Consider the following 25,086-nt stretch of genomic DNA (forward strand, 5'->3'; position numbering starts at 1 on the left):
GTAGACTGTCTGGCGTACAATGTGTTTACCTGCAGTGAGGTCAGAGGTCGCAGCTAATTCATAAACATTTATATTTTTGGGTAAAAATATCAAAAAGGTTATGCATTTTATGGTACAGTTGAACATATATTTTTGTCTAGATGAGATAATTTGCATTAGAAATTAGACATTCCATACACTTTAAAGAATATATGTACTCTATGTATAATATTACCGAATTGGGGCATATTTGGTTGACGACTTGTCAGACAATCTTGTTGGTTGTGTTGGTTTCACTCATTTGTCCAGTTTGAAGTTAAATTCTGTAGACTGTCCCTCTTTCTACAATTCTGAAATGCGCATTTTTCAGTTTTGGACAACCTTGCCTAATTTGTTCAGCTGCTGGAAGTTCACCACTTAATGTATAACTGTAACTGTTTTCTCTCGTTCACTTTTATTGACTGTATGCTTATCTGGTCACCCGGTAATATCTGTCACACTTCTCAATCATCACTTTTTGATTTTTCTTTGTGATAAAGTTTCCGACAAAATAACTGACAGCACCATCTAAAACTAATAAAAACATCGGTAGACAAAATAAACTTCTTTAAATCTGTATGTCTTTAGACTTGTTGACTTAAAACAGCATGATCCAGACTGTATTATCCAGTGACTGATGCCTCCACCCCTAGTGCTATCTTTCTGTTTAGCAGCTGTGTTGACTGTCTCGTGCTTGGGAACCCTTGTTCATTAGGCTGACTGTACAACTATAGTGAGACTGGCTGCCATTTCATCACACAAAACAGCCTTTTAACTTTGATCATGCTAACCTGTAAATGACTATAGGACTGTTTTCAAAGGCCTCCGGTTCTCCACCAGGCTTTTCTTTTTTTTGTCTAATGAATGGTTTGGGATGTTTATCAATCTTGGTCTGGCTGAAATTGCCTCTGGCAATGTTGACAATCACCATGTTTGCTTCATTAAACCCTTCAGCTGCAATGGCTTTAGGATGATGTCTTCTTTCAAGTTCATATGTGATAATGTGCTGTTTCTTGATGTGATTGAGAGGTGTTAAATACGTAACACAAGATGAATGAATGATAATTTGTGACAAAGGTATAGAAAAATGTCATTTTTTCTCTAGTCTTCTTAGTGTACTGTAGGACATAAAAGACTCAATTTTTGTTTTTTTCCAGTTTTCTTCAGTTTGAGCCATGTGTATCTGGTGTTCTTTGCGACACTCTCAACTGATCTTTTTTTTAGCCTCCCCTCTATTTCTCTGTGGATTCCAGTCCAGTGCCTGCCTTGCGATGTTGTCTAACCAGTTTAAGCATCTGCCTTACATTTCTGAGGACCGGGGTTCAAATCCCAGCTTCACTTGTGTGGAGTTTGCCTGTTTTCATCGTGCATGCGTGGGTTTTCTCCGGGCACTTCAGTTTCCTCCCACATCCCAAAAACATGAATGGTAGGTTCAATCTTCTTTTCCTTTCGGCTTGTCCCATTAGGGGTCGCCACAGCGTGTCATCTTTTTCCATCTAAGCCAATCTCGCGCATCTACTGTGCCACCTCGTGTTGAAATGCCAGTCATTGCAAGAGAAAATCAAACGAGGTCAGACCTTAATTCTCCACCAATCTTCAGTGGGCCGTAGTTGGCCTACCTGACCTAGACCATAAATTAAGCTCATGTGTAAACCACTCTTTAAGCACTATTCACTTTGCCCTTGCAGCACTGTATACATTACCCAGATGATTATTCTGCTACACTGTTGATAAATGTCTATAATTTAATACACTGACCATAATCCTCAAACGAGTTCACTGCTGCTCATATAGTCATTGCCACACGTGTATATATTGTATATAGCAAGTGCAGTTCTAAGCAATTGAGCCAGATTGACCATATATATTATACTGTCCATCATATAAGAGACAATGTACATATTTTAGACAGACCAGGTTATTTATATTTTGTTCATTTATTTTGAACAACATTTTTGCCTTGAGGGCGTTGATGGAGAAGTACAGAGAAGGTCTGAAGGAGCTACATTGTGTTTTTGTAGACCTAGAGAAACCCGATGACAGAGGATCAAGAGAGGAACGGTGGTACTGCATGCGCAAGTCTGGTGTTAGCAGATAATTATTTTTGGACTCTCAAGAGTTCTTTTCAGTCTCCTGGTAATTCTACAAACTCCTCAGGTCCTACTGATAAGTATGAAAATACGTTAAAGAACAAACAAGTCAGTTGTATTGCAACAACACTGTCCTCCCCAGTTACTGATTGTACAGTTGGTGATGATGCAAGCCTCAATGACAATGTTGATAGCAATGTCAAGTTTGATGATGTGAGTGATAATGCTTCACCAAAGTGAGAGCATCCTCTTCTCTAACACCCACTGTCCTCATGTCCTCCCTACCAACATCCGTCAACCTTTTCTTTGGTCTAACTCTCGCTCTTTTGCCTGGCAGCTCCATCCTCATCACCCTTCTACCAATATATTCACTCTCTCGCCTCTGAAAATGTCCAAACCATCTAAGTCTGCTCTCTCTAACCTTGTCTCCAAAACATCCAACTTTGACTGTCCCTCTAATGAGCTCATTTCTAATCCTATCCAACCTGTTCATTCCAAGCGAGAACCTCAGCATCTTCATTTCTGCTACCTCCAGCTCTGCTTGCTGTTATTTCTTCAGTGTCACTGTCTCTAGCTTCTATCTTCCTCCTCCGCCCCTCACATTCATGCACATATATTCTGTTCTACTTCGGCTAATCTTCATTCCTCTCCTTTCCAGTGCGTGCCTCCATCTTTCTAATTCTTCTTCCGCCTGCTCCCTGCTTTCACTGCAGATCACAATATCATCTTCGAACATCATAGTCCAAGGGGATTCTAGTCTAACCAAAGGACAGGTCAAGATTTTTGACGGAATTCAACCTTTCTTCCAGTCTCAGTGGAACTAGTTCCTTCTAGATTTTTTTTCGTTCTGTTTTTGGGTGGGGCTGTAGCATTTTAGCTGATTCTGTTGAATTTGCTTTGAGCTCTTCCAGAGTGATGCCATATGAACCCCCAGTCTTGCTCTTCATTTTAAGATGAAATCACCCTTTAATGAACCAGTGAGGAAAAACTGAGAGAAAAAATAAAAAAATAACAATACATTCTATGAAACAGTTACACAAAATGACTTAAGTCTACTAGCAGAGTTGCCCAATTTATTTTTGACTTACTGTCACAATATTCAACAACAATTCCAATCTGCTTGCTGAAAATAGTTTTATCTTTATTTATGGTTGGATTTTCAGTCATTAAGGTAATGTAGAAAAAAACGTACAAAAACGACTTTGGGAATTATGCTACTAGGGTGCCAACGCAGAGTTCGAATTGAGTCTCTGATGAGTCAATTAATTTGAGGTTGAGATGACAGAGTGTAGTGACTAGTTATGGCCCACACTGCTGGTGTGTTGTACATTCTGATGGCAATGGCTACAAATGAAGGCCGAAAGTGCTTGGTTCGGCTCCTGGGTAGAATAATTTTGAAAAAAGTTTTATTATTGCGTCCTTGGTTGGTGAACATGTGGATGCTCGGCACATTGTTCCATTTACTAGGTGATGGATTTTCTATTAGTCTCCCTATGTGTGTCTCTCATATGTTGCCTGGATGATGAGTCCTGCTTCTTCTGTCATCTTGTAAATGAACCCCCTATTGTCTACTTTTGGGCTCTACTTCACTATTGACTGTTAATTTCCCAATACTCTTCTCTGAAGTATTTTCCTCTGCATATCTTGACAGTGGTTTATGATTTCTTTCAGCTCTTTCCCCTTTTAAATTCTTCAATCTAGTTTCAGTTAGTTTAGATAGAATCTTAATCTAGTTCATGAATACGTGTAAATTCTACTTTTTATAAACCTTTGACATACACAGGTACAATTATTGTCACCCAGCTTGACATAATGTCACTAAGCGATGCAATATAGAACTTAAAATAATGTGATGTAATATAATATAGCTAGTTGGGATAGGGTCCAGTGTCATGCTCCTGGCTTCTTGCCCAGGCTGGGCGTGGCCAGCCAATTAGTCGGCGCACACCTGCACCTTGTCCCGGCTGATTGCACCCGGTACATATAGAACCCGGGGGACGACTCGTCCTCCGCTAGATCGTTCCCTTTGATGCCTCGTTCCCGCAGTCCCGTTTGCCTGACTTTTGCCTTCTGTGTACCGACCCACGCCTGTCCCCTGACCACCCTTGTCAGCCTGCCGTTACTATTACCTCTGCTTGTTTGGACTGTCTGCCTGATCCCTGACCTTGGACCGAATAAAGGTTTCCTCTGTACTGCCTGCTTGTCTCTGGAGTCGTGCATTTGGGTGCGCCCTCGAGCCTCGTTCGTGACATCCAGCACTCCTGCAACACATGCGAGGAGAAGCGGCTTGGAAAATGAATGGATAATATAAAATTACATAATATTCCACAGAACCCTCATAATTTATACTCAGTTCCATTAATATTGAAGCATTGACACGTTTCACATCTTTTTGGCTGTAAACACCACCACAGTGGATTTGAAATAAAATTATTTACATGCCTCATTTTTTTCAAGGAAACCAGAAGTATTGGGGCACCTGGGCAGTTGGGCATGGATGGTTTTAATAAACTGGGGATATGCATTCATAATATTTCATTTTAGTCTTCATTGTCCAGTGTTATGAATCCTTTAGTGGTACTGTCTCCAGAGTTTTACTGGTATTCTGTCATGAAAACAACTCTCAATCAGGAACTGTCTGGTGTCATTTTCACAATTTCTTTTTTGTCCTGGGTTTACTTTTTTCTTCTGGTCTGTCTGCTCATGACTGTGACGATATACACTTCCTTTAACTGCCAATTCAAGCCATTACTGCCAGTGGATGGATGTCTTATACAGTACTGTATCCCTGTATTGGGCCAGTGGTGTATGTGTTTTTAAATGCCAGTGGGGAAGGAAAGACTGCAGGCTTGTAAGTGTCTTGTCACAAAGGGCCCTTTTCCCCTCCCACTCATTTTCCTGCCAAGCTGGGAAGAGTAAATATTTATCATCCACCACAACAATGGCAATCTCAGAGGGAAAAGAGACTTTAACCTGAGCACATGCAAAGTTGGTATCAGGTCTGGGCCAAAAGCTGGTTTGTTATAAGGTCTTAGATGAAGCATCTCAGTCACCCACCTCATCAAAAAAAAAATGTTGTTTTTTTTGGTGTTGTTTTTAATACTTGATGGGCAAATCAAATATTAGCACCAGGAACCCATTAATGGAAGAGTCTCCCAAGATGAAGCATGCGCTCTTTTCTTCATTTCATTTTTACTATTTTTGCTAAAGAATTTTGATGGAGGCGTCACGGGGGCTCAGCTGGTAAAGCCTTGGCCTCACTGTTCTGAGGTCCCGGGTTCAATCCCGGACCCGCCTGTGTGGAGTTTGCATGTTCTCCCTGTATTATACTTAACATTTTCTATTAGCATTCTTTGAATCTGTCAACTATAGCATGATGTGCCATGGTCAGAAAATTGATGCTGAAGGAACAGACAGGACCAAAGAGTCTTTGTCCATACTTCTTGTCACTTGTCATCAAATGACATCAAAGACCTTCAGGCTGCAGGCATGGAGTATGATTAGATTGTAACAGTGCATTTGTGAACAGAACTGGGCAACAATTGTTTTAAGTCTCCCCCCCAACAAAGAAGGGTGGGTTTTTCTGCAGCAGTGTTTAGTATGCAACATGTGGCACTTGTAAGGCTGCATTTGTAAAGAGATGAAACCAAAAGATATTTGCAATATTCAGTTTAATGCAATTTTTAATCAAGGATTATTTCATCACTACTTCAGTGATGAATGTGCTTCACATATTCACTTTCTTAAGCAATGAGAATTTCTTTGCTGCTTGACTTTGTTTTAAAATGTGTTGTTGGCTTTATTTCAAAGAATTGTTTCACCTTTGTGATTCAAAGTCAGGAGTAAGGAGGTTTCATGTGTCGATTTGGTTGAACAATAGCTGCGAATTCATTGACATAGAAGTCTAGCATCCTGTGGTTACCACAAAAATACTTGGTTGAGTAATAAAAGGAAACTCATCACCTATTGTGGGACCCCATAGTAGTAAAGTTTGTGTAATCTACTTTCACGTTACACACTATATTTTCACTATCCGTAAATATAGAAAAAAAATATAAAACAACTAAAATCATCCATTAATTTCTACTTTCCATACTGCTTATCCTCACAAGGGTCATGGTCATGCTGGAGCCTATCCCAGCTATTTTTGGGAAAGACGGAGGGAACACCTCGAACTTGTCATCAGCCAATCACAGGGCACATATCCACAAACAACCGTTCACACTCACATTCACACCTACGGGCAATTTAGTCTTCAATCAACCTACAATTCACGTTTTTGGGATGTAAGAGGAACCTGAAGAAAACCCATACAGGCACGGGTAGAACTTGCAAACTCAACACAGTCGTGGCCAGGATTTGAACCCCGGTTCCTTAGAACTGTGAGGCAGATGTTAACCGATTGTTTACTGTTCCATTTACTGTAAACATATGTCATGATCCTGCTGCTCCAGCCCGGGCTGTGCGGGTGCCCACGCGCTCGCACTAATTGGGAGGCACACACCTGCACCTCATGCGGGCTGATTATCCCGTGTATATATAGGACCCCGATGAGGACTGGTGCTCCGCCAGATCGTTGAGGTTCATGTCCCGTTCCAGCACTCTCGTATCCCTGATCGACAACCCGTGTGTACCGACCTTCGCCTGTTTTCCGACCGACTCCGTAAGCCTGACTCCTTTGAGACTTCTGCCTGCCTTGATCGATCTCCCGTGTACCGACTCCTGCCTGCCCGCTCACCTGCTCTCTTTGCCCAACGTCCCTGCCCGATCCCTGACCATTTAATAACAAACGTTTTTCCCCGAACTATCTTGCATCTGACGAATCCTGCATTTGGGTCCTACCTTCGTTCCGATGGGTCATGACAACATATCTTTTATTTTCTGCTCTGGTGTACTGCAACTTTTATTTTATTTTTTTTTTGTAACAGCACCGTCAAAACTGCAGCTATCACTCGTGTGTTGCTGCTCTTACCATCATTATTTTTTTCAGGGGTAGCTCTAAGACTCAAAGCATGATGTAATTTCTTCAGCCTGTCACTAATAATTTCTCTCTCATGTTTAATGACTCCCAAGATTAATGCCAGACCATAACTGGGGGCCCCCATCATTTTTAGATTTTTTTTTTTCCCTCATCACCATTTTACATGCCAAACATATAAACCCTCATCTTGCCATGGCTCATGTTCATTCTGCAGAGTATGACTGGATTTGAAACAAGGGATGTCACACTCATCGGATTTACATCCACTAACGAAGAGCAAACTATTGCATTAAATGCATTAAATCTGGACTTTTAAAGTGGGCATTAACACCCTAGAGACTCTCTTTTTAAAAGTTAAAGTACCCAGTACACTTAGACTGTTGGATTGGAAACCAAATTCCACTTGCATGTACACTATACTTCCAACGAATGAGTACAATTGCTGGCTTTAAAGTGCATGCCTCAGTCTCAGTGGTGCAAATATAACTTTAATAGTCACATGAAGTATCTTTGAAATGACATCAGTTAAAAGAAGTACATTGTTAAATGTTTATACATGTGAGAAAAACATAGCTGTTTAAGATATTGTGACATATGTGAAACGTTAAACAATGACTTTGCGACAATGCAAATCTGTAACTAAACAAATGGGCATGTTTTAAAAACAGTTCCTCTGTAATTACAAATGAATAGAAATGGTGAAAAAATTGTTAGTACATGATAAGTGGGAAAAAAAGTAACACTGGTAAACAGGCAAACATCCAATACTCTTCAATTCTGCCTCTCATTAACCTAACCTAATGGTAGGCCATGCATTTTGTACTTGGGCCTTCACTGGGGACTAAACTGATTTTACCCACCTTAGCATTTTCCCACTTACCCACTGTGAGATCAGTTATAGAAACCAGAGCTACCATACAGTCACACAAAAGCAGCCCATAACTGGGATGCACATCTGGAATAGTTAAGATTTTTTTTTAAGCTAATAACCTTCCAAAAATGATGATTATTACATTTACGGCATTTGTGGGGCAGGGTGCTACAGGTGTGTTTTGCTGGTCAAAATTGACTGTAACAAGTTTTGCGCTGATCAACCAGTAAGAAGATATCTGATGGCATTGAGGGCCAGCAAGCTGGCCAAATAGATATCAGGCTAGACCTGAAAAATCAAATTTGAAATCTGATTGATTAAGGAAACAGGCCCAATGCTATTATAGCTCATTACATATAAAATTGCATGACCTCACAACTCACTACGGTTGTTCATCATTTAGCTCGTTGTTCCTCATTTCTCTGCATGTCCTGTCCATTCCACAAATCTTGCCATTTTATCCTTCCCTTGCATAAATCGCAAATCAAAATGTAACCATGGACAGTGGTACCTCAACTTACAAATGTAACTAAAAATTCAGGTTACGAAATGCCTCCTTGGAAAACAATTGTCTCTAGTTATTAAGGAAAATTCAGGATATGAAAGGAAAAAAATAAGTGCTGGTTTCGGAGCGCCCAAATTCCACCAAATGTAAGCATCCTGTATCTTGGTTTGTGTAGCACGATAGAGCTGCTCTTCCATTGGCTATCGCTGTAGCGTCTTCCTGGCATCCCATTGGCTAGGAGGGACATCAATCTATACACATGATGCTTTGTGTTTCCCTTGGACGCTTGGCTGTCACTTAATCATGCTAGCACCCATTGGAAAAGTACAACTTTGAGGTTTTTTTTTTTTTTTTGGCGAGTTTATTCATGTTTCTTCAGCATGGGCGCCAAGAAACTTAAGTGCAATTAAGTGGTGTGCGTGTGTACATTCGTATGTGTTTTCTCTCAGCTGTAAAACGTCTGCCTCCTCCTCCGTCCCCCACGATGCCTTTTGCTTGTGACTCATCCTTCTGTGTGCAGTACTTTACATTATGTACTTTGAATGCTTGAGTGACAATTTTTGATGGGGGTGGGAAGGTTGGGGGCTTGGAATGGATTAAGCTATTTGCATGTAAAAAGTACTTCTACTTACAAAAAAATCAGATTATGAAACAACTTCCGAAACAAATTAATTTCTTAAGTAGAGGTGCCACTGTATTTTCATTCCTAGCACCAGGTCTGTAGCACTATCTTCCAGGATTAATTGGATAGGTGACATCTTTAGACTATTTTCAAGAAGAGCTAAAAGTCATCTATTTTTCAAACATTTCTTTATATCTCGCTTTATTTTATTCAAATTGATTTCTCTTGTGGTCATGTTTGCGACATTTTCTACTTTGTCATTTTTAATCCGGCCCACATTCCCAGAAATGTACTTTATTCACACCTGTCAAGGAATACAGTTGCAGACACATCAGCACCAGGATATATCAAAGTATCGTACGACAATTACCGACCTGAAAAACTTGAAAGAGATCCACACTGGAGAATCTACTCGAAGCTTATTGGCTGGCGGCTCAAGACATTTAATACATAAGGAAGACAAAGCAACATAGTTAGGATAGATATACAATTAAAACTCTACAGACAAACCAAAACAATTCACGACCTTTAGCCCAGTCAATAGCTTCATGCAAATTACAATACATAGACAATAGTTCCATTTTTAATTTCCTCTTGAAGATGGAGAGAGAGTGTGGGCGTTTTTGAAATGACCACCAAGCTGATTCCTGATCTGTGGACTGTGTCACACCTCATTTAGGCTAGTGATATTTAGCCTTTGCTTTCCCCCATGATAAGGTCTTTGTGCCTCGTGTTGTGCGCATGTAGAGAATAGCTAATCAGGATTAGTTCATTGCGTCTGGATTTCAAACTCTCAATGACATGATGAATATTGGGAAGTCCTAATATCTATGAAGCTATTTGTAACTGATTTAAAACTGCTATATGAACAAATCTTTATTTGTATTATAACCCCATTTTAGTCAAGTGTTGCATTTAATTTTTTTTTTTTACTTTATAGTTGTAAAAGTACGGGTTGAAAAAACTAAAAGGGATTATTTTTTTTTTAAGAGTATAGATGTAGTTATTCTAAGACATTTAACTGACACATTTATGTGGAGGCAAACCTGCAATTTACTCATATCTCAGAAGCTCCCTCAACAGCCCACGGGTGATCCTGCGAGATGACACAGGATAAGGTGATTCCTGTCCTTATTCTCACTTGGTTGCTTGTGAGCTCGAGCCTGTCTGGAAAATAAATAAAGATTTCTAGCATGTTTTATGTAAATGAGTCACCTTGAAAACCTTTCTTCTGTGGGGCAATAGGGCAGAGACTGTGCAGTCATCTGACCGCCTGGGTCCTTTGATTGGTCAAATTGAGTCAAAAATGTCACTTGTAATTATTTTGGATTGGTGAAAAAGCAACAAATACATTTAAAGAGGAACATTGATAAAACAGACCCTATAATAATGGGTATCGTGGTCCGTCAGGACTGAATAGTTTGCATTTGTCGCTTAAACTGCTGTGAACAAACTGTTAATTCCAGAATTGGCAGATGATGTTAACTGACAATGTGGTGGAATGCGGGTAGAGAATGGTACTGACTTATATCTGGGTTACAAAAAAAAAATAGATACAATTTTAAAAGACGTGCCTGCATTCTCTAAGTGGTGAGCATGTTGAATGTGAGGCATTTACGTGGAGACCATGTCATGATGGCTATACCTAGCTATGGTACCATGAAAAAGTATTCGCCCCCCCCTTCCTGATTTCTGTTGTTTTTGGATATCTATCACACACAAAGGTTTCAAATCATCAAACAAACTTTAACATCACTCAGAGACAACCCGAGGAAATGCAAAATGGAGTTTCCAAATGATAATTCAATTTATTAGGGCACAAAAACCATCTAAAGCTTTCTGACACTGTGAAAGAGTAATTGCCCCTGAACCAACTAACATGTTGTCAGTCACTCACATTTGAAAAATGTACAGGTGTGGTCAATCATGCCCGCAGGTATAAAGTTACGGGTGTGGCCCACCAGTCATCCCCGCAGATATAAAGTTGCGGATGTGTGTTCTGTTGGTAATTATGAGCGTACCCCTTTAAGAGCAGAGGAGGGGTGTGTCAGGTAAACTAGGAAATAGAAGTAGGTTGAGCAGCAGCGTTGTACAATGAGACCGTGTGCTTCCGTGTTAAAAAAAACATCAGGCTGTGGTTCTCTGCACTGGATCGTTTTTCATGTGGGCTGAGAGTGGGCGACAAGGGCGCAATTGTGCAGTGGCGCATCTTAAAGGGAACATTGGTCAAGACGACACAAAATAAGTGACGTCTTTCAATATCTACGTATTTCTACTCGTAACAAATTTTATGTGTGTGATTTTTCGTGCTCAACTGTAGATTTGCGAGTGCGATGGTGCACCGGCACGTATGCGTCTGTCAAATCAGAGTGACTGGGTTGTGCCACCCTTGGTAGCAATAACTAAAATCAGGCATTTGCGATAATCGTTGATGAGTCTTTCACATCGCTCTAGAGGAACTTTATCCCATTCTTCTTTGCGGAATTGTTTCAACATAGACAGGTTTTCTAGCATGAACTGCCCATCTAAGGTACCACCACAGCCTTTCAAATGGATTTAAATTTGGATTTTGACTTTTTTTTTTTTTTTGGGAGCCATTCAGTGTTGGACTTACTGGTGTAGTTTGGATTGTGTTCCTGCTGCATGATCCAAGAGTGCTTGACCTTGAGGACACGAACTGATGGCCGGACGTTCTCCTTCAAGATTTTCTGGTCCAGAGCAGAATTCATTGTTCCAACAGTCACAGCAAGTTCTCATTGTACTGAGACAACAAATCAGCCCCAGACAATCACACTGGCACCATCATGCTTCACTGTTGACATAATTTTCTTTTTATCAAAAGCTGTGCTATTTTTATGCCAGATGTAATGGACCGCACACCTTCCAAAAAATTCACTTTTTCACTTGTCAGTTGTTTCTCCAAAAGTCTTGAGTATCATCAACATTTTTGTGGGGGCAAATGTGAGACCAGCTTTGTATGCTTTGCTTACAGCAGGGGTTTTCCCCTGGGAACTGTCCCATGTATCTCATTTTTGGCCAGTGTCTTTGTTTATGGTAGTCATGAACACTTAACATTTACTGAGGCCAGAGAGGCCTGCAGGTCTTTAAATGTTGTTGGAGGTTCTTTTGTGAAAACCTGGATGAGTCGTCGTCACACTCTAGGAGTAATTTTATTTAGTCATCCACTCCTGGAAAAGTTTTCCAGTTTCCAGTTTTCTCCATTTGTGGATAATGGGTCTGACAGTGGCTCGCTGGAGCCCCAAAGCCTTGGAAATGGGTTTGTAACCTTTTCCAGACTGATGGATTTCAACCACTTTCTTTCTCATTTCTTCTAAAAATTTCTTTTGATTGTGGCATGATACATTGGTTCTTGAGATATTGTAGCCTACTTCATGTTCTCTGACAGATTCCATTTAATTGATTTCATGATTCAACACATATGGTAGTGATCAGGTTTGGGTGTAGCTTGTGAAATTGAACTCACCTTTCCCAAATTTGTGGTTCGTCAGCGTGACCTTTTGATTTAACGGGGGGCTTTTTTTTTTTTTGGTGCCGTGATAAATTGAATTCTCATTTGAAAACTGCGTTTTGCGTTTCCTTGGGTTGTCTCTGAGGGATATCAAAATTGGTTTGATTATTTGAAACCATTGTGTGATATGCAAAAAAACAAAAAAAAAAACAAATTTGGAGGGGAAAAATACACTTTCACAGCACTGTATTGTAATTGACTCGCACCGCAGCGAGAGGCGGGATACGGCGGCAGTGTTAACTGAGGAATACAAACACGTCTCTGGAGTCTGAAACCACCTTAGAGTTTTTTTTTTTTTTTGTTTGTTTTTGTAGAGCCATTCACCTTTGCCACTGGATTTGGAACTAGAATGCAGATGAATTCTTCGCGGCTCATGAAAACAACTCTCCTCTGAGTACTCTGCATCAATAAGATCTCAAGTATGTTAAGTTTGGGTTAGATATGAAACTTTACAACATTTTCAAGCTTTGTTTTTACATGTATTTACAAAGGATTTGTACTGTGCTGGGTGTTTTAGTCTATAAAAAACAATCTTGTATTGTACAGTAGTATTAGTGCATATGGCTTCCCATAATAAATAAAAACAACTATTTACTCGTACATGCAATGGAAAATCTGCTATAATGGTATCCCCCATGCTTATTCTGTTCTGTCGAGGTTCCACTTAATCTAAAAATACAATTAGCGACTAGAATTTATCTTAAATTCATGGAGTACAGTAAAAGTAGTTTCTACGTACTATAAATACTGAAGTAAAAAGTGTGTTGCATTAAAACTACTTTGACAAGTACTATTTATCTAAAAGGTTAATTAAGAGTAAGAGTAACTGTAGCTCACCGACCTTTGCTCATAAATGTAAGAAAATATTTATCTGATGTGTTTTACAGAGCTGCTATGATTCTGTTCTGTTGTGGTGAGCAACAACACAGTGCAGTGATGTCTCTGCCCTAAATGTAAAATAGTCCCAACCCAAAACTAAAGAACCAACCATGCAATCAACATTCTGTGAAGTGATATATTTCAGCTCATCTGTCCACGATGAGATCAATAATGGCCAGATCCTCCGAAAGCACATCACGATTGGTGAAGAGAGACATTTTAATGTGACCAACAAGTTAAAGAGGATGTTCTGGACAGCCCTTGTTTTGTAATCCATCTGCAAAATGTGGCAACATTTTGGTCATAATGTCTCTTGTACTGATCGTCGCTTATGAATTAGTTGAAATCCATCTTCACAGAGCTCCCCTCTGCCACTCTTGTTAACCTAATGACCTTTCTCTCCTTAATTCTCACATTATGCTCATTTTTTTCCTCTCTCTCCCCTTTTTCCCCGTATTTCCACCTATGTTTGAGTCTGTCAGAAATCCAAAAAGGTTTATTACAGCAGGACGTGATCTCATTCCTCCTCCAACATTTTCAACCACACAAAAAATGGCCTTCCCAACTCCATCTAGTCCACCGCCCTCAGAGGCCTCAGAGAAATTTGACATTCGGATGTGATCTTTCAAGGATTTATCACAGTACTTCTTTCAGAACACTGCTACTCTTTTTAAATTTTTACTCTCAGACAGTCTGTACACATTTGAGTTGAAAATTAAATTACAACTTTACAATACCATGCTTTTTCCATCCTCTCTTTAACTACTCTTAAACGGGACTCAGGCTGTATCCAAACTAGGATTAGATGCTATCAGAAAAAAAAAAAATTAATCCAGCCAAGATTATGATTTACCATAGTTTCTGAATTTAACAGAACTACTTTTCAGTACCCTTTGTTGGAGTACCGATTCCAGTGGTTTTTATTGATTGGTCAACAGATTATAAGACTTCTTTCATCATAAAATAGAATAAATTGAATTAAATGCAATTCATTTTGTTGTAATTATGTTGATGATGTAATTAAGACTAAAGATCTATTTTGTTTGTAGTTACTACAAGAGCAACATTTTTTTAATTAATTTAACTAATCAATGAAGTCAATTTACTTTTTTAAAATATCTTCTCAACAGCTTGGTCATTCTGAATGCTGGGTTTGTCTATCTACTGGAACACTTTTTTTTCTGTGTGACGGGAGTTGGAAATACTCCCTGTGTCGTTGCATGTCTTGTAATATTTAATGTGAATGAAGTCAGACTGAGCATGGTTTGTGAGGGAAAGATCTGAGAATTAAAGGCACGAAGCGGAAAAGAATAATGGTACTTATGATTACATAGTACTCTTTGAAGTAAATGCTGTGCCACACTCTGTGAGAAAGGAATGTACCAAGTAGCAAGTGTGACAGGGCACGAGTAGTAGTAGTACCAAAGTATGGTAGGAAGGGCTACGTAGTGCCTCAATCCTGTCGGGAGTCCAAAATACAAACGAGAGGACTGTCCAGGGAGGTCATGTCATCATTAAATCTCTGTCAGTGTGAGTGGCCCAAATCAGGCAACTACACCCCATAGGTTTGGCTTCATAGATACATGAGTGAATCAACACCCTCACACGTGCATGTTAGTCGTGTGGTGTCAGGAGTTGCAGGGCACTGAAGGACTTTCCCTCACCCATCTGAAAGAGAAGCACGGGCTAATGAAAGGTCTGAAAATTTGGTGCCATTACAGTCACTCTTCTATTTCTAGCCAGCATTGATGCTTTAGATTTGGTTGCAGCTGTTTCGTGACATAACTGGTTAGCTAAATAGTAATCTCTAAAGTTGGTTGCTTCCAATTATCTATCAGATTTATTTCTCTAAAGATGGATATCCTAAAACTACTTTCTTATTGTTAGTATGAAAATTAATCCAGGGTCTATAGTTGGAAACAACTTTTGTGTGTTTAAATGGTATCATTGAAAATTAATTAATTTGGGGTAAAGTTATTCATTTTTACAATGCCCATAAGCAAGATGTTACTTCAGCTAGAGGTATTACTATGCCGACTACACATTCCTTTGTCATAATGCCGGATTGATTAGAGTTTACGAGCTAGGCATACCATGGTGATCTGAACTGTATGGCTTTATAGAAACATCTCTTTATTGTAACCCATCACAGTAAAATAAAATGCTATTTGTGACACCCACTGGATTAATGGACAGTTTGGCATCTCCTACTGTGACAGGGGGCGCCTCTGATTTAATATCCCTAAATACCTGATTTAATATGCCAAATGCCTTGTGTCATTTGGTCACAGAAGGCATTCTTAATCACACAAAAGAAAGAAGTATTTACAAAGACCTATGGAAAAAAAATGAAAGGTATTAAACAGAGTACCGGTACACGGCTGATAGTTTGAGTGACTGACGTTGCGATTGCGTGTAGAGTGACATACTGTACACTTTGTCACAAATGTATATTGTGCACTTATTTATGGGATCATAAATACTAATATCTTTTTAGCATGGAGGATAATTATACCAAAACATTTTTGTGTGGATTTGTCCACTTTAGATCAATCAGTGTAAGCTACCTCTTGTTCTTCTGAGTCTCCTTTAAACCACCCTGTGTCACTGACACCCTGCTTGTGTTTAAAGTTTGATCCAACCCCAGGACTGTGTTCAAGCAAATTAAGACCTCTTCTTCCCAACTTTGCTCTTTGGTTTGCAAGTATCCCTCATTTGCAATGTTTCCATCTGCTTTTTCCTTCCTTCTACTTGATAAAGACCCTCGGTTTGCATACCACCTCTTTCTCCATCTTCTTTTAGGTCAGTCCCTCCCACACTAGTCTCCCTCTGAAAGACAACAATAAAAGGAGTTCTGATTGAACCATGTCCTTTCCCAGACAAACAAGTGGCTCTGTCCCTCAGAAAAAAGGGGAGGGAAGAGAAAGTCATTGGTGTTGTACTTTGAGAAATTATAATTGCGTAAAATGGCTACTCTAAACTACAATAAACAATTCTTTACAATAACAGTATAATACTGAGTAAAAGGATTCTGTCAAAAGTCTTATGTTGAAGTGGCACAAGCATGTTCCTAATTTATTTGCATGACATTGTTCCACTGCCAAATGTTAACAGAAGTTCACCACCGATTTTGCATGCTGCTGAAAAAACAATTTCAGCTAATGAGCATAATAAGGTCTGTAACTTTCCTAGTTTTATGCCATGACTCATAAAATGTTATGAGCCATGTATAAAGTTGATGTTAATGGAAAAAATACTCATTCCATGAATAGGTAACTTTTTCAGTGTACTTTTACTGCCTGCCAGTTGTTGTTATTAAAGTAAATATCTAAATTAGTGAATGCAATATTTTCTAATCTTCATGTGTTTTAAAATTTCTCTTGCATATCTAAGAGAGTACAAATCTGGGTGAGATTGATTGGAATTAGTAAGAACCTCAACAATACTCATGCTCTGTTTGCTGTTGACAAGCTCACAACAACCCCAATCAGATAGATCCAGAACTCGTAAAGGCTGACAAATGCAATGAAGTTGCCTGTTCTTTTAGCAAAAAAACACAATCCATCAGGTGAAATGTCAGCACAAATCAGCTAATGATTTTACATGTGAAGCCACCCAGGGAAAACTCTATAAACTTGTTAGAATTTGATACAGTTGACCAAGAAACTGTATGGAAAAACGTTCAGCAGTTGTAAACTTCGAGCTGTCTCGACTCAATACCATCTGAATTTTTCAAAGCTATTGTGAGGTCAGTGCTACCTGATTTGCAGCAAATAATCAATTGCTCACTTCAAAGTGGCGAGTTTCCCAAACCTCTTAAAACATCTGCTGTCAAGCCTCTTCTAAAAAAAACCACACTGGATGATTCCATGTTAGCAAGCTATAGACCCATCTCAAATCTCCTGTTCATAGCCAAGATTATTGAAGAAGTTATTTTTAATCAACTCAACAGTTTCTTGAATTTAAATGGACTTTTTGACATATTTCAATCAGGTTTCTGAACTCATCAAAGTATAGAATCTGCTCTTATTAATGTGATAAATGATACAAGGTTGAATACTGACTCTGGAAGGTGTCAATTTTGGTCTTGTTGGATCTCAGTGTGGCTTTTGATACGGTTGATCATAATATACTGCTGAACAGGTTGGAAACAAAGGAGCTTCTTTCTCACCATTGGAAGTACTCAATCTCAACAAATGGCAATGACCAATGGGGTCCCTCAAGGATCAATCTTTGACCCCTCCTGTTCAGCCTTATATGCTACTCTTGAGTCAAATTCTTCAAAACTTTAATTTTGATTTTCAGAGCTGTGTAGATGACACACAGTTATATATAGCAGTGTCTCCAGATGACGACAGTTCAATGAGGTATTGTGCCACTGTCTAAAGAAGATGAACAACTGGATGAGCCAATATTCTCCTCAACTAAATCACAACAAGCATTTACGTTGAAAGTCATCAACATAATGAGCCATGTCAAAGGAAATTCAGTTACACCAGGGGTACTCAATGCGTCCATCGTGACGCAGTTTTGGTTGATCGTGTGACGGCGTGACCAACAACAAAAAAAAGACGTTAGACTATCATCCACCTCGTCGCTTGATTCACCCGCACCCCCCTGCATTTGCGCACTTGTCATACACTCTCATCGCAGAGGAAAACAGATCCAGCGCTGTGGACTACAACCTGACGTGGTTTTTTTCGTGTGTTTTAAAACACGGCAGCACACTGCCTCTTACTAAGAGCTGCTGCTCGGCCACACCAGGCCACACACACTACTTCCTAGTTTACCTGACGCGGCCCCCCTCTCCATTTTAAAGGGCTACACTCATAATTACAAACACCGGGGTATGTGAATAATAGAAGAAAAAGTGGTGAAAGTGAATGAGATTTTCTCTTTTTTGAGTGAGAAAGGTCTGGTCTGAAGCCAAAGTCGAAAGTGCAGGATGAGATGGTGTTTAATGTTAAAATTCACGGCACAGACAGCACAGACGATACATTGCCCAAAAAGCTAATTCTTTATTTTAAATATAGGAGGCAACCTTAAAACTGTTTTGGAGCATCATTCAGCTTTCAACATGAATTGGGAATGATATTCTGCAAGCAATAATTCAGTTTTACACCAAGAAAAACAGACGAGGATATCATTGTGGATTAAAAAAATATGAAACAAAGTTGCAAGCGACATTTCAAATTTATAGTTAATAGTTGGCTTGGTATGTATTTTTATTGTAATGTATTTTTTTTGTTTGTTGGCATTTTCAGTGTAAGTTTGCAAAAACACAAAATTGTTCTTAAAAATGTTCTGATGGGAATGTCATCTGAACCTTTTAATGAGCCATGTAACTTCAACGGATGACACTGATTGACCACAGTGCATACGTCTGATGTTGCTCACAGTGGTCAAAAGGAGCACTCACGGCCTTAGTGTGTTTGTCTAAATTGCCCCTAGGTGAGATTGTGAGTGCGGCTGTTTGTCTCTATGTGCCCTGCGATTTGCTGGCAACCAGTTCAAGTGGTACCCCGCCTCCTGTCTGTTGACAGCTGGGATAGGCTCCAGCACTCCCGCGACCCTCGTGAAGATAAGCGGCTAAGAAAATGGATGGATGGATGTTTAGCATGTGGTTACTCAGTATTTGCAAGCTGTCTTTTTTACATCTAAAGGCTCAAAACAGATAAAGGAAGTACAATCTCACCACTTATTCCAAATGTGAGTACGATGGGACACCACCATATTTTATTATAAAGTTCTTGCTTGATTAAATGCAAAAAAACAATGGCTCTCTGTACAACCAGATGACGTCCATGGATGTAAAGTGTTTGTCGTTGCATGGTTGTAGTCATCCATCACAGTCAAAACAGCAATGGCAGAACACAATGCCGTAGTAACGTTTGTGCAAAACCCACATTTACGGCATTGCCATATGCCTTGATCCGTATAATACAGTACAGTACATATTCAAACTGAATTAAATCCTGGAGGAAAAAAGTAATGTGGCTTGGGCAAATATTTTTCAGCATAAAACTGTGTATTACAGTGTAGCATTTTAAAATCATTATTGCCGGTCTGTCTGTACGGGAATGATTAGAATGACATTGTGATCTGCACATGAACCTTTTCAATTACCTAAACTGAAAAGTGTTTATTTTTTCAGCATGTAAAACAGTTTTACTTCTTTTACTACTAACTACAGTTGGGTAACATAGCGCTTAATGCTATGCTCCTGATACTTTCAGGCAATTCTCCGTCCCCTTGGGTCCTTGTCAGCAGATGTCTAGGGTGTTGGTGTTAATTTGGGGGGATATGTCTGTTCTCACTGCAAGGGTGTCAAAGGGATTGAATTTCTTTAGTTTTTAAATCTTAGCTCAAGAGAAACCAGGGAGCAAATTGAGCAGAGCTGCTCAGGTTCAACTGTTGTTTTTGTTCTTATTCTCACATCTTTCATTTTTACTCCAATGCATTGGTCGTGGTTTTCAAACGTGTTGAGTTATAAATATGATAAAACTCTGGTTCCTATCCATTTACTCTTGATTCACTTTTTTAATTGTCATCCTATTTTCTGGAGATTTTTCTTCTGTCCACGTATTATGACAATGCACAGCAATACAACAAAGGAGCAGAACTAAAATAATTGCAATGCTTCCAAGTTTATCCTTTCTTTTTAACATGAATGCTGAAAAGATTATTTTCTTGTACTCCCACCCTTCTCAGATTTATCTCCCTCTCTTATATTTTTGCTGTTGTCTGCTACACTCGTCACGTTGATGAGTAGTGTGCAGTCGTCTTAAGAGCCTGTGGGTTTTCCTGTTGGGCCTCTGTCCTTCCTAAGGGCTTTGATGTGGTTTGCCGTTTTTGGCTTCATGCAGACCAAACCCTGCATTGCCGTTATACTGCCACGTGATACTCATGGTAAGGCAAAAAGATAAGGATGTCACCATGCCTCAGTCCGTTTGGCACCGTTATTATTATTAGAGATGATCACAAAGCACTTAACGACTTGGGCTTTGACTGGCCTGGAGGCCAGATGCGTTAGAGTGCCTCATGACTGCAGATGATTACTGTTCGCCAGATGAACTGTGCCTTAATCTTGGCAGACAGCTGGATTTAAAGCCAGGTACGGGCCTTAGATTTCTGAGCATTCTCAGTGATAAAATGTCTTCCCTGCTGAGGAAATATTTTTGGGAAAAAATTTTTATTCACATGGTCCGTGAGGTTTCTTTTAGAAAAGTGCACGAATAGTGGAGACAAAACGCGCTGATAATTTTTTATTTAATTTCTGCAGTGTGCATTTACGTATGTGGCCAGCATGAGTTAAAGATTTGACCAGTCAAAATTAAAGTCCACTTTGGACTGCATTGTATTAGCATTGTGAAATGAAACGTTTTAATCTTTAAGACTTGAAAGGGAATACTAAATTTAAAATATAATTCATTTTTGCAGAGAGACTGAAGCGCCTAGGTGGGTATGATGATGGAGTTTTTGTCAGTTGGTGGCTAAAGTGTCTCACTGGCTTAAAACACTTATTGATAGGAAAATTTTCTTTGCCAAAAGGGGAAGTGCTACACCTAAACACATTTTTTTTCTTTCACCACGCCAAAAGGGATGGTGCTGGAACATCAATTTGGGTCTGTCTATGCACCCCCCTGCTGTTTGGGAATCTGGAAGAAAGGCAGAGTACCCAGAAAAAGTGCAAGCATGTGAAGAACATAGAAATTCCACAACCGCAGGAGTGTCACATGAATACGCTAATATGATTTAATATTGTTGTAATATTGAATTGTTTTTAAATCAGTTATTTATGAGGACCAAAAAATCATGTTGCTTTAAGTTTTCATCTGTGCCATTTCTCCAGCCAAAATGCTGAAACTAATGTATATACAGTACATATAATTACACAGTTATTTACATGGTAAATGTTTTATGTTAATTGGCATGCACATATTGGCTAGCATTTTCCAACCGTTATTGAGCGAAGGTATCTGTTCGAAATTGGACAAAACTTTCAGCACACTAAACAAAACTTACAAAAAGCATGAGTGGTAAAATGATGATCTTTTCTCAATTTACTGTACTGAAATTGAAATAGTTTGAGATTTGGGCCTGTTTGTTTAAACACATGGCTGATATACTAGTAATGAGCCATAACTTCTGTTGCATGGATGGCAACAGGTAGATATACTTGTGCATTCTACCAAGCACCATGATCTTAAGATCTTTTAAATGCGATACCAGTACTACTAGTAGTACATGGGGGGGCGGGGGGATGTGTAATGTTACTGGAGTTTTTTTTTAAGTCCCACGGTACATTTAAGCACCTGTTGGTCGTTTAATTTTAAAATGGAATACATTTGCATTTAATCTTTGAGAAATTGATTGTGCTCCATTTTTTTAACGAGCTTAATTAATTAACATTTATCATTAATATATTTCAATAAAATAATTTTTCTATAGTTTATTTTGTTTATCTTGAAATAAAGTGTGGTTAATGTTACAGTGCTTACAATAGTATTAAATGTACTGTATTTTTGACGAATAAAACTACTCCCTCATTTTTGATGGACATGTCGACCACAGGTGTCAAACTGAAGGCCCCAGGGCCTGGAACCGGTCCACCACATAATTTTATGTAGCACACAAAAGCAAATCATGTGTGTCAACTTCCACACAACTTGCTAAAATCTGTACTAAAGTTTTCATATGTAATTATAAATAACATTTTGGTATCGCAAGCATTTTTGTTCCCAAAGGGCATTTTAGTTCAGAGTATCTTGAACAATAGTTCATCATTAGTCATCAATAGTTTATAAAATTTGTTCTCTATGTACACTGTAATAATGTGATGAGGGATTTAAACATTTATATGATTTCAAAGTCTATAACAGCCCTTTAAGGGAAACTAACGACAAGGTGACTCACAACAAAAATAAGTTTGACAGCCTTGGTTTAGGCTTACTACCTACTATGTTTTTATTGTGGTCATGGTAGTTGTTCTTGGAGAGGGATATCCATCCATTTTCTCACCCGCTTATTCTCACGAGGGTCGCGGGAATGCCAAAGCCTGTCCCGGCTATCTTTTGTACAAGTGGTGGGGTATACGCTGAGCTGGTTGCCAGTCAGTTGCAGGCTAATGGCAATTTAGAATCCACAATTAAAGCATGTCCTTGGGATGTGGGAGGAAACCGGAGTGCCGGTGAGTGAGTATGTATATATAACCTAATCCTATATATACGTTCATTTTCTGAGCTGCTTATCCTCAGCTTTTTTTTTTTTTTTTTTTTTTTTTGAGGGAGGGGTGCTTTGTGTGAAACGTTTGAAAACTACTCATGGGAAAGCCTTTAATGTTCAGCTTGTCACTATCCGTAGCTGTCATAGACGAACAAAGATATTTGTCAGATATCAGATAAGTTGAGTGCAGTTAGGCCCCGGCCCTCCCTCGACCCTTGTGAGGATAAGTGGCTCAGAAAATGGATGGATAGGCTCATTTCTTAAGGCACCCCTGAACTGATCTATTTTTATGACACACTAGAATACCACGTCACCCGAGTGGGGAATTGTTGCACTTCTGTGGCAGTGAGCGGGTTAAAGCCGAGAAGGCAGCTGTCCTATCAGTGAGTTGCGGTCCCGACAGTCCCTGCCCACTGCCTCCTCCCAACCTGCCTCTGGAGAAAACACTGGTGTGTGACTACACCGCTGTTGGCCGTCTGACACGCTTCTGTCTTTCCGGGCTGTCGGTGTTCATTCAGTCTGCGGATATTGGTGCTGCACGCGAGGACGTTTTTTTTTGTTTGTTTGTTTTTTTTGACGCCGCGTGTTGCAAGGATTGGGATAAAACCACCGCATACGGTAGGTTGAGACTCAAAAGTGGCGTGTTTCTCATTTGTGTGGGGGTTGCTTTTCCTGTCTTGAGGCGCTGTCTTGAGTTAGCCAATCTACCAAAGTCAACGCAAACGTGCACACAAGCTGTGGAGACATCGTTGTGATGTTGATGATGGGGCTACATGTACGTATATTTGTGATTATTTTGTACGACGATGATGTGGCAAAAGAATTGTTTGAATAAAAAAAAGGAGCACGTATACGATCTGACTTTACAGTTAATTGTTTGGCATTCAGCAACTGGAAGTAAGCATGAAATTTAAGTTGAAAGATTTGAAGTAAAATGGTTTCAGCAACTCTTCTAAATGTGATTTTAATGTGATGGTTTAAATGTAAAACAGTTTAAAACCAAACCACCTCAGCACCCCCCCAAACTCTCTCTCTCTCACACACACACACACACACACACAACACACACACACACACACACACCACACACACACACACACACACACACCTCGATAGTGTATTCCAAATCCCCAAATTTTCTTCTTTGTATCACCAAAATGTTGCAAACCGTCCTCCGCGATTCTTCCAGTGCACTCACCAGACTGCACTGTGATGCTGTTGTGGCTAACCAAGTGTTTTGTTTCGTTTCACTGCAAAGCAAGTTTATTCACATTTGCTATATGTGTTAGTGTGAATGTGTAACAGAGAAGACACTAATTTGAGTCTTGTAGTAGTACTTTGTTGTCCACTATTTAAATTTGAATTAAGGTGAAAGAATTATTCCCAAATGTCTATTCTCCTCAATTAAATCCCACAAAAATAGTGTTGAAAATTGATATTGTGTTGCCATGGCGTTTCCCTCATTACAATAGCCAGCAGACGCAACAGCAACCAAGTTTCAGTGAGGCTGCCCAGTTTGGTATGTTAAACAGCCGAGCAGTAAAAAGCAACACTTGGGGGTCGACTTTGGGGTCAAATATATCCGTAGTCTCTCCTGACAACTAGAAACATGTCGAAGAGTACATCAAGATGTATCAAGTGGGGAGTGTTGCATGTTAATGTGAACTGTGGGTCTTAACCATCTCCTGACTGAGACCTGGTAATTACTGCATATTAGCCGAAATTAAAGGGATTCTAGATGCCTCCAGTTGTTACTGCAGCCAGCTGTCGCCCAAGGTGTGTCAATCACGCCCACTCCCACTAATCAAAACCCCACAAGATATTGCTGAAAGGGTTCTTCGTCATCAGATGCGTCATTCCAAAGCACTTACTTTTGGGAATTGCTCCAAATGTCTTGCCCTGGCTTCATGTTGCGTTCAGGAAAAAGTAATAACTAATAGTAGCTTCATCCCTGTTGCATTAGGTGATGTTGAAGGATTAGGTTTTATTTTACAGTATTTTCCCCCTGCTCATTTTTTTTTTTTGCAGTTTCCCAATTTTGTTTGATTAAATGATTATTTATTAAAGGGGAAAAAAATCTTCAAAGCCACCTAGTCTTTTTTGTAAAAAGTAATAGACACATCGCATAGAGCTCGTGCATGTGACGTCACAATTTTCACAGCACCATATTGCCGGTCAAAAAGAGCTGCTTGACAGTTTGGGGGGACATTGAACCAGAGGAGAATATTTACATTGCCTGAGACTTGTTGTGCTGTTGGTTGTTACAACAGACGAGACAGATATTCAAAGAGGTCATTCTATAGAATACCAGCTGAAAAGTCCAGAAAAGATCCCTGGTTTTACACAAACTCGCACTCATTAACTAT

At 39.5% G+C, this 25,086-nt stretch overlaps 1 protein-coding gene across 10 annotated transcripts in view; it reads left to right on the forward strand.

Moving 5' to 3' along the window:
• The window catches only part of disp1 (dispatched homolog 1 (Drosophila)), a 96,800-nt gene that overhangs the window by 33,809 nt on the left and 37,905 nt on the right, over positions 1-25,086 (forward strand). For 3 of the 10 annotated variants that reach the window (XM_061812385.1, XM_061812386.1, XM_061812388.1), the window contains one exon: positions 12,931-13,035. The exons of 3 other annotated variants lie outside the window; for them this stretch is intronic. The gene's annotated coding sequence lies outside the window, so the exon portion shown is untranslated. 4 more of the 10 variants (XM_061812389.1, XM_061812387.1, XM_061812384.1 and 1 more) reach the window with 4 other exon arrangements.

This window comes from Syngnathoides biaculeatus, chromosome 23 (assembly GCF_019802595.1).
Source record: "Syngnathoides biaculeatus isolate LvHL_M chromosome 23, ASM1980259v1, whole genome shotgun sequence".
NCBI classification, from domain to species: Eukaryota; Metazoa; Chordata; class Actinopteri; order Syngnathiformes; family Syngnathidae; genus Syngnathoides; species Syngnathoides biaculeatus.